Raw genomic sequence first — 16,800 nt, 5'->3', positions numbered from 1 at the left:
CAGTATGGCTTGATGAGCAGAGCCATGTCCACAGCCAGGATGCAAACCAGTGAAACCCTGGGCTGCCAAAGTGGAGAGCGTGAACTTAACCATTCGGCCACAGGGCTGGCCCCTCTAATGATGTCTTGATTACTAAATGTTGATTCCAAAGATGAAATTTCATTTTGGTGATTTTTCAAAAATGTTAGAGGTCAAACATATCCATGCCCATGTATGTTCACAGCAGCATGATTCACTATTCCCAAAAGATGGAAACAAACTAAATGTCCAGCGTTAGATGATAAACAACATGTGGTCTACCCATGTAATGGAATATTATTCAGCCATAAAAAGGAATGAAGCTACAATGTGGATGAATCTTGAAAACATTATGCTCAACGAAAGAAGTCAGAAACAAAGGCCACATATAGTATGATTCCATTTATACGAAATGCCCAAAATAGGCAAATTAGTAGAGACAGATAGCGGATTGGTGGTTGTCAAGGTCTAGGGGTAGGAGAAAAGGGGAGTGGGTGCTTAAAGGTTGTAAGATTTCCTTTAGGGGTGACGGAAATGTTTTGGAATTAGATAAGGGTGACGGCTGCACAACATTGTGAATGTACTAAAAGCCACCATTTTATTCACATCAAAATGGTTAATTTATATTTTGTGAATTTCAGGTCAATAAAAAGAAAAACGTTAGAGGCCTTGAATTGGAAAGGTTACAGAGTTATAAAAATTCCAAAAGCACAGGCAGTGTAGCAAGGAAGAAGAGTCTGCCAGACGGAGAGCTAGAATGCTTTCGTCCAAGAACAGGTTCCACCTCCACCTGACCAGCAACACCTCCTTGGGTCAATCACCTCATCATGGCCTCTTCCTCTGTAAAATGAGACAAAAAACATCAGTCCTCATGCTTCATGCACAGTTGTGAGTCGGAAATGATATAGGGACACACAGACACATGCACTTTTAAACAATATACATCTACAAATTGAGCCACATAAACCTGCAAACATGCACGCTTTCAAACGTGGATGGCACTGTGAGGGTCATTGTTTTATGACGAAGGGTATAAACACTATTCGGAATATTCTCCTCTCACTTGGGCACTGGGTACTATTTCCAGTGAGGAAAGTAGCCATTTGGTGTGATTGTAATTTATAGGAAATACTGCAATAATTTCTCCATCTAAAGCTCTTCTACGAAGACAAAATACCTTCAATGTATTCCGGATGGCAGTGAATCCCTATTTATGATCTTTTGAGGAGAACACAGTTAACTCATAATTGTGTCATCTCCTGATATTTTGAGAATGGTTCCCTGGTCATCAGATGGAAGAAATCCACAATCTTGGGATTTAAAAACATTCAAAGCATTTGTTTTTGTTTCTAATCCATTTACATACATAATACCAACCATTTGCAGCTTAATACTAATTGGCTCAACGGATCTTCCTTCTTCTTATGAGAATAGGGCCCTGGGAGACCAGGTTGGGGCAGGGAGCTCTGGAGTCCTGAGAAGATGGACCTGGGGAACAGGTGAAATGCAATATATAAGAAGATTGTTTGAAGAATAAGGCTCCAGGCACAAGGAGGACAAGGCTGAAAGGAAGGGAAAATGCTATGTCTGCCATTTTCCCCAAGAAGGTGCCGATATTTAATGCTTAACAGACACAATGGTGAGAATGAGGAAAACATGCACTGGATTGGTTGTAAAGCTTCTAGAAGACCAATGCAAACAGTAAAGCAACAAATGCAGGTCTGATGATGATGATGGTTTTAAAAACTCTCTCCACGTACACTGAAAATGTGTGAAAATGCACTCCCTCACCAACTGCTTCAGTTTAAATGAACCAGAAAGAGCTCAGAGTTGAGAGGAAAAAGGTCACTGTCAAGTTTTGGGCAAGTCCCTTCACTTCTCAGAAGCCAGAGACTTTGTTTTCTGTTAAAAGAGAAAATAACATCCCCTCACAGTGTGGTGAAGAGAACTAAATGAGACTATGTGAGTTAGCAAATATTTCTGTAGCACCTTCCTAAATGCTTTACAAACAGTAACTCATTTAAATCTCCCAACAACACAGATGGGCAGGTACTATTATCATCTTTATTTCACAGATGAAGAAATTGACAGAGGTGAACTGAGTTGCCCAAGGCCACAGAGCAAGGCTCTAGACTCTGTGCTATCAACCATCACACCATGTGTATAGAAAAAAAATATATATATATACACATATATTTATCTCCGTATAATGCTATTTTTACATGGAAAATGTATGTATGTATGTATATAAAATTCACTTTAAAATTAATTGTCCACAAACGACAACTTTTATTATAATTAATCCCAAATCTACTTGGAACAAGAGAGGGAGAATGCCAAATGTGGGTGGTCTCCTTAATTTTTGCCATTGGCAAAGACACAGACGTGCACACACACAGAGCCATATAGGCAGAAAGCTAAAATATTAACAACAGATTTGACTAGATTCTCTCATGCACATGGTTACTGTAGTCTGTTTTTCTGAATGCACATAAATACTGTATTTATTGGTGTCTGCTTAAGGCTATCCATGGATATCTCAAATTCCTATCTTTATATCTGGTTTTATTCCTATATAAATGACATATGTAGCTTTGACCATCTGGTTGGATCACAAAAATCAAGATACTTGAGGCCAAACCAAAGTATAATTTCTTTTATGAGACATATAACGTGGTGGACAGTATCTGGAGCCCATAGATCATGATTTCAAATAGAAAACATATGAATGGAGCAAGAAGAATATCTAGTAATTGCCACCTGGCCTCATAGTTCCCGTCTTCCCTTTTTTACAGCGCTGTTTGATAACAGGGCAGAGCTCTCAGGAGTGAAGTCAGGAAAGAACTCCGATGGCCACTTCCTGATGGCACCAGATAGAGCCACACCGACAGCCCATCTGGGCAGCTTTCGGAAGGTGCCTCAGTAGAACTTGCAGAAATAAGATGGTGAAAAATGAGTGAAAATAGAAGAATGAAAGGCATTTCAACTCTTTTCTAAATAATCTGAGATGGGAAAACACCATTCTGCCTTTTTCATGTGGGTAGACTAGCCCTACTTGTATCTGAGGCTCGATGGCTTTCGAGAGCACGCCACCAACAAGACGCTGGTCATGGGGCTGAATTTCTGTAGGGTGTCATGAATCTCTGTTTAGCTAGGTGAGCCTATCTCCACACTCAGCCACAAAAAACATGGACTTTTGACTCCCAAGTTCACCCTAATGGTCCCGGGAAGGATCTGGCTAGAGGAAGAAGCTTGAGAAGCATCCTGTGATGACACCAGGGAAATAACTGAGAGCCTAGATGAACTCATGATTTGTAGCACAATCTTTTAAATATAAATTTATTTTATGATATCAAAAGAATTCTAAACAAAATCATTGGCTTTCATCAAGGAATTCTAGAAATACACAATTCCTTTGAGTATAAAAAAGGGATTTTTTGCCTCACAGAAACGCATAAATTGTATGCACCCCAAATTCTTAAATGACACAACAGAATTACTCTAAATTTACTAATAAAATAGAATTCTATTGAATGTTCTCTAAATCTCCAAATATGTGTTTTTTTTAAAAAAACATGTTACATAAATCATAAGAGAAAAACTAGCATGTGCTCCCAATCTTACTTGAATATTTCTTCAATTGGAGCACATGATGTTGGTTTAGAAGATAACACATCATGTGGAACCAATCTCGTAATTTATTTGGAATCTTCTCAAAAGTGAGTTATGCCAATCATTTAATAGTTTAGTATGGAGCAATACAAGTAGAATGCTATTAAATATAAAAATATTTAATTATAAGAGGGCCGTCTAGAAATTCACTAAGGAGGAATTAGTTATTTAAGAAGAAAGGTTATTTCTAAGGTGTCCCAGGCAGCCCCTGGCCTTTTGAATCACCTCAGCTGGCCCATCTTCAGGACACCACCAGCTCATAGAGAAGACACAACCCTTTAAAGGAATCTCTGATTGCTTTTTATCACCCAAATCTCCCTCCAGTTCTCTCAATATCAGTCTCTGAACAAGTGGCTTGGGGAGAACTTTGAGCTTGCTTTTGGCCTGACGGGTTTAGTGTCCACCCATGTTTTCCTCGGTGTTGGAATCGTTTGCTAATGTGTTTTGTCCCTTTTGCTCCTAGAGTCTCTCATGACCTCCTGAAGAAGTTGATCCCTGGCCCTGTAGGAACGCTGCCCATCACTGTCCACTGGTGAGGTCCAGCCACCATGAGGGAACAGGGCAGGACTCAGATATTTGACAAGAATCCACGGTCCCAGGGGTCTTCCTTTCCCCGTCTCAGCCCCTAACCCAGGCTCCCAACTGGGAAAAGTTTCCACCAGCCCCTTTGCCTTGAACTGGGAGCATGAAGCCACAGAGGATAGCACAGAACACTTCCCCTTTTCCTGCTCATTTTTCAGAGGGGAGACTGGAATTACTTACCCTGAACTTGTTGCGGGTGATATGAGATGTATCCATCATCCCTTCTCTCCTGCATCAGTTTCCTCCCAGAAAATTCGAGTGGCAGTAAAACTTCTAGTTTCAGCACACCCTGCAAAGACTTGCAGTTCTCAGAGCTGGAAGTTTGCAGAATTTAAAGGGAAGACATCCACCCGTCAGTGAGAAGGGCAGGAATAGGTCCACCTGCTGCGTCCCCTTCAGAGAGGAATTCTGAAGGATTCCCAGCTGCTCTTGGAGCATCTTCCACAGCTCAAACCTATTTTAGACCAACGTTGTGAAAAGTGGGATCAGCATGCCAGAGGGTTTCCCAGGGGTTTAGATTAGCTTATACCTACTTCACACTGTGCCACAGTCACTTCACACGAGTGAAAGAAAGACAAATAGCCCCTAGCTGATGTTGGCCACTCCCAACAGACATCAGGAGAGCTGACATGGTGTGCGGCAGGACAGCCATCCCTCTGTCACAACAGGTCACTGTGTAGACAGAACTCAGAGCACATTAGCTCCATCACCAGGATTCATTCAAGTCTACTAGGAGTGGGAAGGACCAGGCATGTTGGACCTGGACGTTCTGCAAACTCACTCATGTGAGAAGATGTGGATCCTGCCTGCTGGCCAAACCCAAGATGGATTCAGGACCTTCAGGCAGCTTTGAGATAAGGCCCTGGTCTCTCAGACCCCTACAGACCCTTTGAGATAAGACACAAGTCCCTTTCAAGATAGATGGGCTTGTCCCTCACAACCCCTCACCCTTCTGTTCCTTCTCCTCCCTCACAAAATCTCGGGCACTCCAGGCAAGAAGCCCAGGCATAATCTGGTCATGATTTGGAACAACACATACTCTTTACTTGCAACAACAGCCACTGGAACTGTGTGGAGCCCTCATGGGCTTCTGTCTCTGAGCCCCACTAACTAAGACTACCCAAGAGAACCTACAATAATTTCTGAATTCCTCCATTCAGAAGACATGACCACACAATGACTTCAGTTCCCCTCTCCTTGCCCAAGAAGATGTCCCCATTCCTCTGGGACAACCACAGCCCATCAGTAGGCTCAGTCCTGCTTGAGGGCAACATCCTCAAGAATGTCTATGGTCATCTACCTGCCACTGTGCCATCGAGAAAAGAAAATCATATTTCTGTAGGGTGGGAGAGGCCGTCTGGGTTAGAAGGGCTTGGGCTCACTTATGTCCCTAATCTACACAATAAAAACTGGGAAACCACTTCTCTGGGACTTTTGATAGCACTAAAGCAAGAAACCAACCCCATTAAAATCTGATTCTGACATTTCTTCTCGTGCCAATACACCGTCTTTCACCATCCCTTGCTTTACTTGGTCTGATGCTCCCCTCTGCAAAGCACCCCCTCCCCAGCATGGATATTCAAGACGTGGAGGTGAAGTAGCAACAGCGGGAGTGCTAGATTCCTGCTAGCAGTGCAGCTGACTCCACGGCCTAACCGGGAAGGACCACAAGCCTGGATGTGGGAGGGCCCTCCCTCCGCCTGGGACGCCTGGAGTTCATTATGACTTTCCTCTGGACAAAATCAGGAAAGCCCAAGGAAGAGGGTATTGCATCTGTGTGTGTGTGTATGAGCGCGCATGTATGTAAAAAGGAAGATTTCCTGCTTCTGGTGTTCAAAGAAAAACCAACCATGCTTTTCATAAAATGGTTATTTATTGCTTCAAAGATCTCAGTCACGATCACTGAACCACCCAGCTGGAGCAGCCTGTCCGGAAGAGGCGAGCGTTCCCGTGATGGAGACGCAACTGAGAACCACCTAAAGAGGACCAGGGAGGGGCAGTCTTGCGTCATTTGAAAGAGAACTTTTAAAATTGTAATGTAGTTTTTGGATGGACACTTTAAAGTTTTTTAACAGTTTATACTTTGATGATAGCTTTTTAAAATCAACTTAAAAATGATTATGCTCAACCAATTAGCATGGCTTGAGGCAATGGAAGACAAGCTTTGATACTGAACATGGAGCATAGATAAGAATCGCCAGGGATTTCTTTTTCTTTATCCAAAGTGGCATGCATTTTAAAAGATGTGATGAGGGGGACTTCAAATGACTTTCAGAGGAGCCCAGACATGGCAGGTGGTACACAGTGAGACCCAGGATTGCAGGACACACAGAAATGGTGTCCCAAGCACGCTATCATGGACTCACTGGGGTGAAAGTTCTGCCTCCAGGCTGGTGGGACCTAGGGCGCTTGTTCTGAAGCTGCAGAAGCCTTTGGATTCTCCCCAATTTTTATCTTAGTGCTACGGGAGTCACAGAGAACCCAAATTACAAGGAATTCCTTCTCAGTTGGAAAGGAAATACATCGGGAATTCAAGAACAGCAGTGGCTTGGAATTGCTTAAGCCACCATGCAAAAGATTAATAAGGAAGATAATTGATTAAAGTTCACAGTGAAGAACACTTAAAATTTACCTACAATCAGTGGGAAAAACGAGGAGTTGTCTATATCCTGTTTTAAATGGCTAAAATGTAAATGGATGGTAATCCATTGGCAGTTAAAGTTAACCTTCTTCTTGGGGATTCAAGAGACCCAAGAAAGTGCCACTTTGAGCTTTCTTTTCCAAATTTAACATGTGTTTCTATTCTAGATAGTCACAAAGACGTTCCAGTGTTTTCAGAACTAGCTGCCTTATGGAAAGATGAATCCGTGCTTCACCTTGTTAGGACCTACTTGACTCACCTGGATGGGGGTCCGAGTTCTGCAGGATTCTGGACCTCAGCCGAGGAGCTCAGCGTGGAACCACAGTGAACATGAGATTCTAAAGAGCAGGGCCAGCGGTGGAGGGCACAGTCCAAGGTCCAGGGACTCTTCAAAGCCTAGCAGCTGAAAGTTGTGCAAAGAGGAATAGACTGTTTCATTTGGTGCCCAGGCAGACACTCCAACTAACAAGGCAGGAGACAGAGCTTCTAGGGTATTTTTTGAGGCTTAATGAGGCAAATGGGGGCACCAAAGCATGCGGGACCCTGGGTGAAATTGACACCCTTCCTTTAGAAATAAACATTGCATATTCTTGCCTTAATTATACATCGTAATGAAGGAAGTCTCATAAAAAATAATCTCATAGGGGCTGATTGTCCAGAAACTGTTTCTCCTTGTAAATTCCCACAGCTTCAAGCTGCATTCACAGCGCCGTACTGGGCCAGGGTCGGGAACAGGTGGATCTCCTGGCTTCTTACCAAACAAGTATGAAAAGTACTGGTTATCCAACAGAAGTCCACTCTAAACACCGTCTCTTGGGCTGATGCAACAGCAGAAGATGAATAACGTCAAACACTTATAGCAGGAAGCATGAGTAGGATCACTGCTGAGTGAGCAAGCGAAGTTTATAGCTCACGGTCTCACAAATATACAATTCTGCACCTGCACAGAGCTGAGGGAAGATCATGTTAATGTTCCTCAGTTTACGTAAGAGCAATGGAAAGACTCCGGAAGGTTCTAGTCATGAATGTGGCATCCTGAGAGTTGAATTTCAAAACTTTCCCTCCAGCTACTTTGTGCTTATTAAAATAGAATATGAAGATAACACACAGGAAGAAACAGAATACTGATAGCATTTTAATGTACTGATCTTACACTTAATTACTATTTACCATTTTCATCATTTCCTTTCCAAGAGTTTAAGAGACGACGGCAAATTCTACGTCTCTCTCACAGAGAACTTCTTCCCCACGGCCCGCTCCAGGAGGTTCAGCTCTTTTTTGGGGTGGCAACACCTCATGCTGGAGAGGAGGTGGCTGAGATGGCCCAGGCCACTTTCTTTAGTCCAAGTGGTTCTCTTCATGACACTCAGGACTAGGGAGCATCACCCATGTGGGGTTGATGGTAAACGCAATGGTCCCCTGGGCTTGTCTGAATAGGAGGAGGAGTGAGCTTCCCTCCTTCATCTCTGAAGGTATTGTCACGAAACTCTCCGGGTGTTTGTACACAGCCATAGCCAGATCTTCTTTTCCTACTTCCAGATCCCCATGCCTAATTTTAATAATTATCAGCAATTATGGCGTGTTGTGTAATTATATTTGAATTTAAATTCTTGCCAACAGGGAAAGGGACTCTGAACCTAATCCACACATAAGAGTATCAGGTGCGGTGAAGGCAGCTGGTGGGGAAGCAGCCCAGAGGCGACTCCCCCTGAGTGGAGGCTGCCCCGGTGCTGGCTCGGCCCTCGCCTGCTACTGCAAGGCCTCTAGTCTGGACAGAGCATCTCCACCACCAGTGCTTCTGGAATCCCATGGCGCTGGCCTCTTTCTCCTCCTGTGTTGCACAGCCACAGGCTTTGGGGATGAGTGGTGACTCACTTCCCCTGGCAGGCACGCCTCCCTCTGGGCACAGAGAGGGGCTGGCAGCAGCGTGCTCTGTTTCTTCCATGTGCTCATGAAGACAGAGTTCCACGCACAAGTGGAGAATTGCTCGCATAGAGTGTCCAATTGGCACTGCTGTTTGCACCTGCCCTGGCCTAGAGTTTCTCATGAACCAGCCCTTGCTCTGCTTTCTTGCAGGGTCCCCGCTGGGGTCCATGAAGAGCTGGAACGGGAGAAGCACATGCTTTCTTCCCTCAGTGGAAACTGTTGAGTGCTTAGATAAATTCTGTTGGGAAAAGTTCCTCTTCCCAGGAGGTGCCTACAATCGGCCTTTTCCAGAGTCGGCAACATCAGTTCTCCTAGGAAGATTTGGATCCCAGAAGGCAGCACAGTCTACGTGCAGGATGGAAATACCCCGTCTGCATCTGCCCCACCACAGAGGGCAGCCTCCTGAACCCAGTGAGAAGGCAGCTACCTGGTCAGACCGTGCGTGGTATGGAAAGGCCAGGCTCCCTCTCGGTACCCACTCATCTGTGAGGTTCTCAGAAGATGCGTCTCGACTAGGAGGTTCTTCCAGGTGAAAACTAGGCTCGCTTCAACCATAAGCCTTTCCAGTTAAAAGTGGACTCAGAAACTTTAAGAAAGGCATAGCACTTGGATATTTCTTTGACTTTTGAAGTTGTTAACGAAATTCTAACGTCTGGTCATCAGTAGTATCAATTTTCAGGCATGCCATCTTTTCGTCTTTAGTCCTGCAGCTTTCTAAGACAAAATGGTAAAAACCAATTTGCAAACATGGTCGTATTTACATCACTGCTTCTCACACGGAAATTCTTACTCTCCTTCATAGGATTTTCCATTTCCAGAACTGTTCCATCTGCATGATGTTTTCATGAGGTTTCAGGAAGACAAGTGCATATCATGGTCCTCTCTGTAGGGTTAAACTCTTGACCAAAAGATAACGTATGACGTAGTGTTGTTACACCACATGGCACTGACATCAGCTCCAAAACAGACAATCTGTTGATCAAATAAAAGCATGAAAAAATGTCTTCCCATTTAAAACTTCTACCCACTAACTCATCCTGCCAATTGCAAAATTACATCCACTTAGTGTCAAATCTCTTCAAGCCAGTCTGTGGAGCTGATTCATGGAGCAAGAGCAAAAGCCAGGCCACAGTCACTGGATGAAAATGTCACTGCCAGGTGCACCCCGTGTTCAAAAGCTAATGTACCCCTCATTCCTTCTGTAACAATAAATCACCCTGAACAAAGGGTAGGGTGTTATTGCTTATTTCTTTTCTACTGACTTCTTCCTCGATACATTCTGGTTTTTAAGACTTGCATCCAACAAAGTGAATACTTCCTGGATGCTTAATTTATGCCTAAGCCAGAAACCTAGGGTCATCCAACAGGTCTTGCTGACCACACCCAGGAAATCGCTACATCCTAAAGATACTGTTTTTCTAAATATCCCATTAATTTTCTCTAATCACCATTGCCTAATTCTGATCCTAAGAATATCCAACTCAGATGCAGCAGTGAATTTGCCATTAAGCTCAAGAAGGTTAAGATTTAAGACTTCTCACCTGGTGCATGTGTGTGGAGGGGGCATTTCACTTGCAAAAGTCAGATGTTTTCACAATAGTTAAGACCACTGAGTCCCCCTCCTTGGTGGTAGGTGGCATTGGAGTGACCCTGGGCATTCTTGGATGTCGGTTACAAGGGTTTGGACTAGGGAGTGTTTAGTTCTGGCTCAGTGGGTTACACTGTGTGGTCCCCAGGTCCTTCTGTGTGAGGGTGACCTGCCACTAACCACTGCAGCATGGGAACGGCATCCAGCAATATGCCTACATCCAATTGAAATTACACTTAAATAAATGCTTACTTTCATATGCGAATTCGTACTCACAATTTTAATTCTTTGTTTTACAAAGAGGGCCCTTTAAACTACACAAGTTTTAGCTTCCCCCAAACCTGGACCTGCATGACCAGGACCACTGCCGTGCCTCCTAAGTGTTCTCCCAGCCTGGCGGAGCCTCTTCCAGCCTCTGCATATCCAGGGTCATCTCCCTAAAATGAAAATCTAGTCTCACCATCTTCCACAGCCTCTCGAAATCCTGGATTTGTTCCTTGCCCAGACTCCTTCACCTGGCATACAAACTCCTTCAGGATCCTGTTGCTGCCTCGTGTCCTCTTCCTCGTCTCCACTCTCCACACAGTTCCCCCTATAGTGAACAGTCCCCAGCTCTTAACCCCAATGCTCTCATTTGGTCTTGGAAGCTAAGGAATGATGTGGTTGGGGTGGTCCTCACTGGACTGGAGGGCCCTGCGTCTACCAAGTACCTCAAGCCTCTCTAAGGATCCAGCTCACTATCCCTTTGCTGAATGAACCTTTCTGTCTGCCTCTGCATGTGCTGTCCCCGGGCACAGCCCTCCAGCCCCCTCTCTGAGAGAGCTGGGCGCGGTGCGATATGTAGGCAGAGGGACTAAATGGTAAGGGAAACTGAATAGTGTTTAAGAAAAAAAATCAAGGGGTAAATCTTGTATCTCTCTGTGGGTTTGTTCGGAGTGTGACCATCACACCTGCTTTTGTAGGGCCTGCCCCAGTTCATGCCCGGGGTGCAGTGGAATTATTCATAGCAGCCTCACTCACTCTCAGAAGAGCCCCGATCCAGATAATAAAGTGTACGGTCACCTGACTTGTGCACCACAATTAGACATACACTGCTAATTCATAATGAAAATCGAGACATCTATTATTTTATCATTATTATTATTACTGTTATTCTGAGTACAGACATTACTTAAAATAACTTAATTTTACATAAGAAATAGTTTAGTATACCACAGCAGTATAAGCATTATAAGAATGTTTAAGAAGTAAAAATGTGGTGGAATTAAGAAATGTTGTAATTTTGGTTCCCCAGGAGGAAACAATTAAGGCCCATGAGCAGAGGACAAATTTGTACCATCCCGTAAGAGACCATAATTACAATCCTTTAAGTTACAAGACAAAGAGCCAAAGCTTTAACTGTGACACAGACAAAAACTATGAGATTTTTTTCTATGTTTGCTCTTCAACTAAGGAGTAAAAACTTTCTCTGAGCTTTTAGAGAAACCAGAGACAGCCACGTACAATTCTCATCACAGAATAACTATCAGGGAATGTGGGCTGATGCATGGGAGATCTTCCTATTATTAAACATTGGTTGTTCTACTAATAGGAGCTACAGATTATGTGGCAAAATCAGTCCTTCTGTTGTTCCCTAACTCGTCATCCAGCCGACCACAGTGGACATGAGCTCACCCTGATGACAACCAGTTGTTTCTGCTCCTACCCCACAACTCTATATAACTTTCCCCATGCTAACTTCTCCAAAGATAAAAAACAAGTTACTGCCACAAAAACTGTCACATTCTTGGGGTCGGCCCTGATGCATAGCGGTTAGGGTCGTGCGTTCCACTTTGGTGGCCCAGGGTTCTCCTGTTCGGATCCTGAGCGTGGACCTACACCCCGCTTACCAAGCCATGCCGTGGCAGGTGTCCCACATATAAAATAAAGGAATATGGGTATGGATGTTAACCCACAGCTAATCTTCCTCAAAAAAGAAAATCATAGTCTTGTCAAATGTTTGAGTATCTTTACCAAAAATAAAAGTACTTTATTTCTGAAGTATTCCAATTCTGCCTTTACAGTGGATAATCTCTGAGAAAGAATAGTAAGGCTAGAGATGGTGATAGGTCTATATGCAGAGAGAAGACCCCAGAAAGAACAGGGCTCATCTTCCTACTGGGATATTATTGATACTATGAGGGCATAAGATGCTGGCAGCTTTCCTAAATGCAGAAGAGGTGATGTTTCCACTGAAGCATCTACAGTGTGTGGATTCCGACCAGGGCTGTGTTTCCTGAAACGTGTACAGAGTAACCAAGACTTATTCCTTCAAGACACGATGGAGAGCCTGTTCCAGGTGCTCTGAGGAATAGGGAATGAAAACACACAATCTCTACTCTCCAAGAGTTTCACATCTGATTGGATAAATTTAAACAAGTACAAAATTATTATAATGCAAACCACAATATAAATACCTTAAAGAAAACTGAAACAGCTTTGATAGCATTTTTAGACAAATTTATGTTCCTCAAGTTATTAGGGAAAAAAAAGTACACGGATATGGTCCTTGCTCAAAAAAAGCAGAGATGCAAAAATTCAAAAGTAAAATAACAAGGCAGGTGGCCAGCAGGACCCATGAAACGCAGACCAGAGTCACAAACATCAGGATGGACTCACGCCTGGGTTCCTCTACAGACTGATGGATGCAGAGAGATGATCAGAGATCTGTCATATCTCTGTGATTGGCATAACAGACGAGCTAGTACTCTTGGACAACTATATACACATACACCTCCTCACTCTGAAAGATGAGAGGGTCAAGAAGCAATGACATCCCAGTAGCAACAAGCACATCCAGGACCCAGATCTTGGCTTCTAAGTTCTGTTGTCCACAAACATCCAGGGCTCCTTGGAGAAACGACTGATTCTCAGACTGGCCAGGGCGGGAAATACACAGGCTGAGCCTTGAGCTCCTTGTAATGTCAGAAAGAAAGGATGAGGGCACGTCAAAGTGACACAGGCACCAACTGAAAGAGCTCCCAATAGCCAAGCCAGAACAATTTGAGGAAAAAAATAAAGTCACATTAGACTATAACCCAGAGTATAAAATAAATATCCGTGAGTCCAGACTTATGTAAACACATGATCTTGGGAGAAACTAGACAAATCTCCTGTGCTCAAGAGTTCCAAATAATTCATATAGATGCTCCACGGTCAAGGGAGATGACCACCCCACACCCCTCAGTGTGGCCACACATAATGACCCCCTTCCAAAGAGGACAGTGGAGACGCCTGACAAATCCTCTTGACCTTCTGGCGAGACACAGGGACAGAGGGCTTGCTATTTTGTTATTTACTATATAGCTTCACAAGTGGGTGCATGTTAAATGTGAGGCCTCTACCCAAACACTTTCTTCCTCTCATCACCTTCTCAGTGATTCAGTAGTGAAATAAACGGGACTCATCCTGTCTCAGGGGAAACAGGAGGCATTATTCACCAGTTCAGGAAATCACGTGGTGGACAGTAAAAGTCTTTAGATGTGTGAAGAGATGATAGAAGGTACATATAAACAGCTATGTTTTATTATTGGCTGAGGAGTTAAATTTCCTCACTATATATGAGCATTTCCTTATATCAGCTTCTGTTAAAAATCAGTTCTGGAATTGTGTTCTGACTTACATAATTTTGAGTAAAAAGTCGTGGAATGGTATTTCAGTCTGTTCCCTGTGAAAAGGAATCAGGACTGACGAGCTGGATGGTGATGGTGCGCTGAATCCTGCAGCTCATTTACCAGCCAGCTTTGTTCAGCTAACAAACAAGCCCTCCGAGGGCTGTGGAACAACTTCCATTTCTCACTCATGTGGTCGTGTGGCTGGGAGGTGGGTGCAGGTGGTGGATGAGGCCTTTGCACACCACCTGCACCCACCTCCCAGCTTTTGCACACCAGCCTTTGCACACCGGCACTGGCTGGAACCCAGCCTCGGGATGGAGCACAGAAGCAGGTCATCTGCAGGAATGACCCTGCTCTCCAGGGTCTCCCCTTGGAGCTGGCCCGCTCCCATAGACATGGTACATGAACCCCAGAAGCTCACAGGATGTCACCCAATGACGAGGACCCTAGAGGGAGGCCCCTGGAGTCACGTGGCAATGGAGAGAGACCAACAATAGATCATCTGCTACAGACTGAAAACCTAGCAAAAGTTTGGGATTTTATCCTTTACTAAACAGAAGGTTATGCAAAAATTTATAATGAGGATATGATAAAAGCAGAGATTAAAGATAATTTAATCTAGCAGTTTTTGCAAGAGAAAAGATAAAACTATGCATGGAGAAAACACCCTTATGACTTAGACATCAAAGTCAATTACAGATATTTCTCAAAACATTTTAAGAGACAGCTCTTGACTTGCTAAAATCTGAAACCTTGGACTAGTCCAAAATTTTTGAATTCACATGACTGTGTTTTCACAGAGGCTCAGCATGCCCTCAGCCAAGGGCCTGGTGAATGAGATGCAGGGCAGCTCAGTGGCCCAAGGGCTGTGGGGGGAGGCCAGAGGGGACGATGAAAATCCCCACTGACCATCCTCAGAAACGGAAGAAGCAAACCACTGTCCTGAGAAAAATTTCATCCTAATCCAAACTATGCTGTTAATAAAATGTATTTCTTTAGAACTCTGAGTCTTCTGTCATTAAAACATGAAAATTATATTTTTTAAAAAATAATTATTATTCAAGACCTCAGGGTTGCTCACAGTGCATGACTCCACAGGTCTCATTCACATTTGTTCTTGGATCAGATGGAGACTCTGTTCTAGATATCACAGTAGAAACTGTTGTCTCGGTAACAGTTTGGAAGAGCCAACACAGATTGAAAAATTTTTACATAATGAACTCAATGAATTAATTTTTTTTAAAGATTGTCACCTGAGCTAACCTCTGTTGCCAATCTTCCTTTCTTCTTCTTCTTCTTCTCCCCAAAGCCCGTCAGTACATAGTTGTATACTCTAGTTGTAGATCCTTCTGGTTCTGCTGTGTGGGACGCCACCTCAGCATGGCCTGAAGAGCGGTGCTACATCTGCGCCCAGGATCTGAACTGGCAAAACCCTGGGCCACTGGAGCAGAGCGTGCAAACTCAACCACTCGGCCACAGGGCCAGCCCCTAAAAGTTTTTGAAGTACGTTTTAAAAGTTCCTCTTGCAATCGATCCCATTATCCTCACTCTCTCTCTCTCTCTGCCTCATTAAAGGAATATATAGCACTTATTCTGCATTATTTATAAAGATAAAGTCACACCTGTGTAAGGGATCTAGGTGCCAAGTCTTCAGGCAGGAGCTGGCTCGTGTCCTGCCTGCTGGAGCCCGCGATGGAGAGCAGGAGGTGGGAGGTGTTCATGGAGAGGCTGACACAGCTTCCGCCAGAGTCCAGATGGCTGCAGAGGCCAAGTTCAACGTGAGCCTGCCAATCGTACTTCATCCAAGCCGGGTCACTTATTAAAATATTTACCTGTGGGTGAAGGCCAGTGTTGGTTCGTATTCATTTCGATTTTCTTTATTGTTATTTTTGGGGTGGAATTTCTTCTTGAGTTACCGGATGATGGCAGTTTGGGGAAATATTGGCCAAGTTGTTTGTTTTCCACTCACATTCATATTAAGAAATGTATTGGCTTTAAAGTATTAAACTTTGACTGACTTTCTTCTTTTGCTACTTTGGTCCTTGGAGACAGCAAGAGTGCAAACTGTCCTCTGGACCTTCCTTTTCTGAACTCCCTTCTTGCCTCCATTTGAGACTCACTTCGGCACACCAGTGGGAGCATGGAGCGATTGCCTCCAAGAGACAGAGCCGAGCAGGCCTCCGATGCAGCCCTGGCCCCAGACCCCGCTCCTCACCGGGACTCCCACGACCCGGGGCATCGCTGTGGCAGCAGGGCCTCACCAAGGGGAGGCTCTGCTCATTTTCCTGGTCTGGACCTCATTCTTCGCCCAGCTGGTTGTCATTAGTGCCTTTGCAGTAGCAGCAAGAGATAACCAGGGCCAAGTCTCTGAATTCTAACACAGCCTCAGCCAAAGTTTAATCTGCCACGTCCAAAAGGAGGTGAGAAGAATGGAAGGAGGAGATGTGGTTACCATGTTGCTCATGATTCCATGACTTTACATTCCCATTTTGAGATAGATTGAACTTTTAAAAACTCACACAGTAGTATGTGTTTAATTAAAGTAACGTCAGTGAATCTTAGAGGTGATGTGTGCTTTCCAGTTTATATTCATGATGCAAAAGAAATAAAAGGAAGTCGGTTCATCGTGAGTGAATGAGGAATCGCAGAAAGGAGAGCCCCGGGGTGGAATCAGCAGGACGTCTCAGGCAGCTGCATCAAAGCCCATCGTGGGTCCAGCG

The 16,800-nt window shown here is 44.1% G+C and overlaps 1 long non-coding RNA gene across 1 annotated transcript; it reads right to left on the bottom strand.

The window, feature by feature from the left end:
- Nucleotides 1-593: 593 nt before the first annotated feature.
- On the bottom strand, nucleotides 594-16,007 carry LOC138921619 (uncharacterized). The gene is made up of 5 exons (XR_011434349.1): nucleotides 15,703-16,007; nucleotides 7,173-7,316; nucleotides 4,453-4,586; nucleotides 1,396-1,506; nucleotides 594-858 (listed from the first exon to the last, which is right to left on the bottom strand). It is a non-coding gene; the product is annotated as an uncharacterized lncRNA (long non-coding RNA).
- Between the last annotated feature and the right edge of the window lie 793 nt (nucleotides 16,008-16,800).

Source organism: Equus caballus, chromosome 31, assembly GCF_041296265.1.
Source record: "Equus caballus isolate H_3958 breed thoroughbred chromosome 31, TB-T2T, whole genome shotgun sequence".
NCBI classification, from domain to species: Eukaryota; Metazoa; Chordata; class Mammalia; order Perissodactyla; family Equidae; genus Equus; species Equus caballus.
This window is presented reverse-complemented; position numbering and strand designations above follow the sequence as displayed.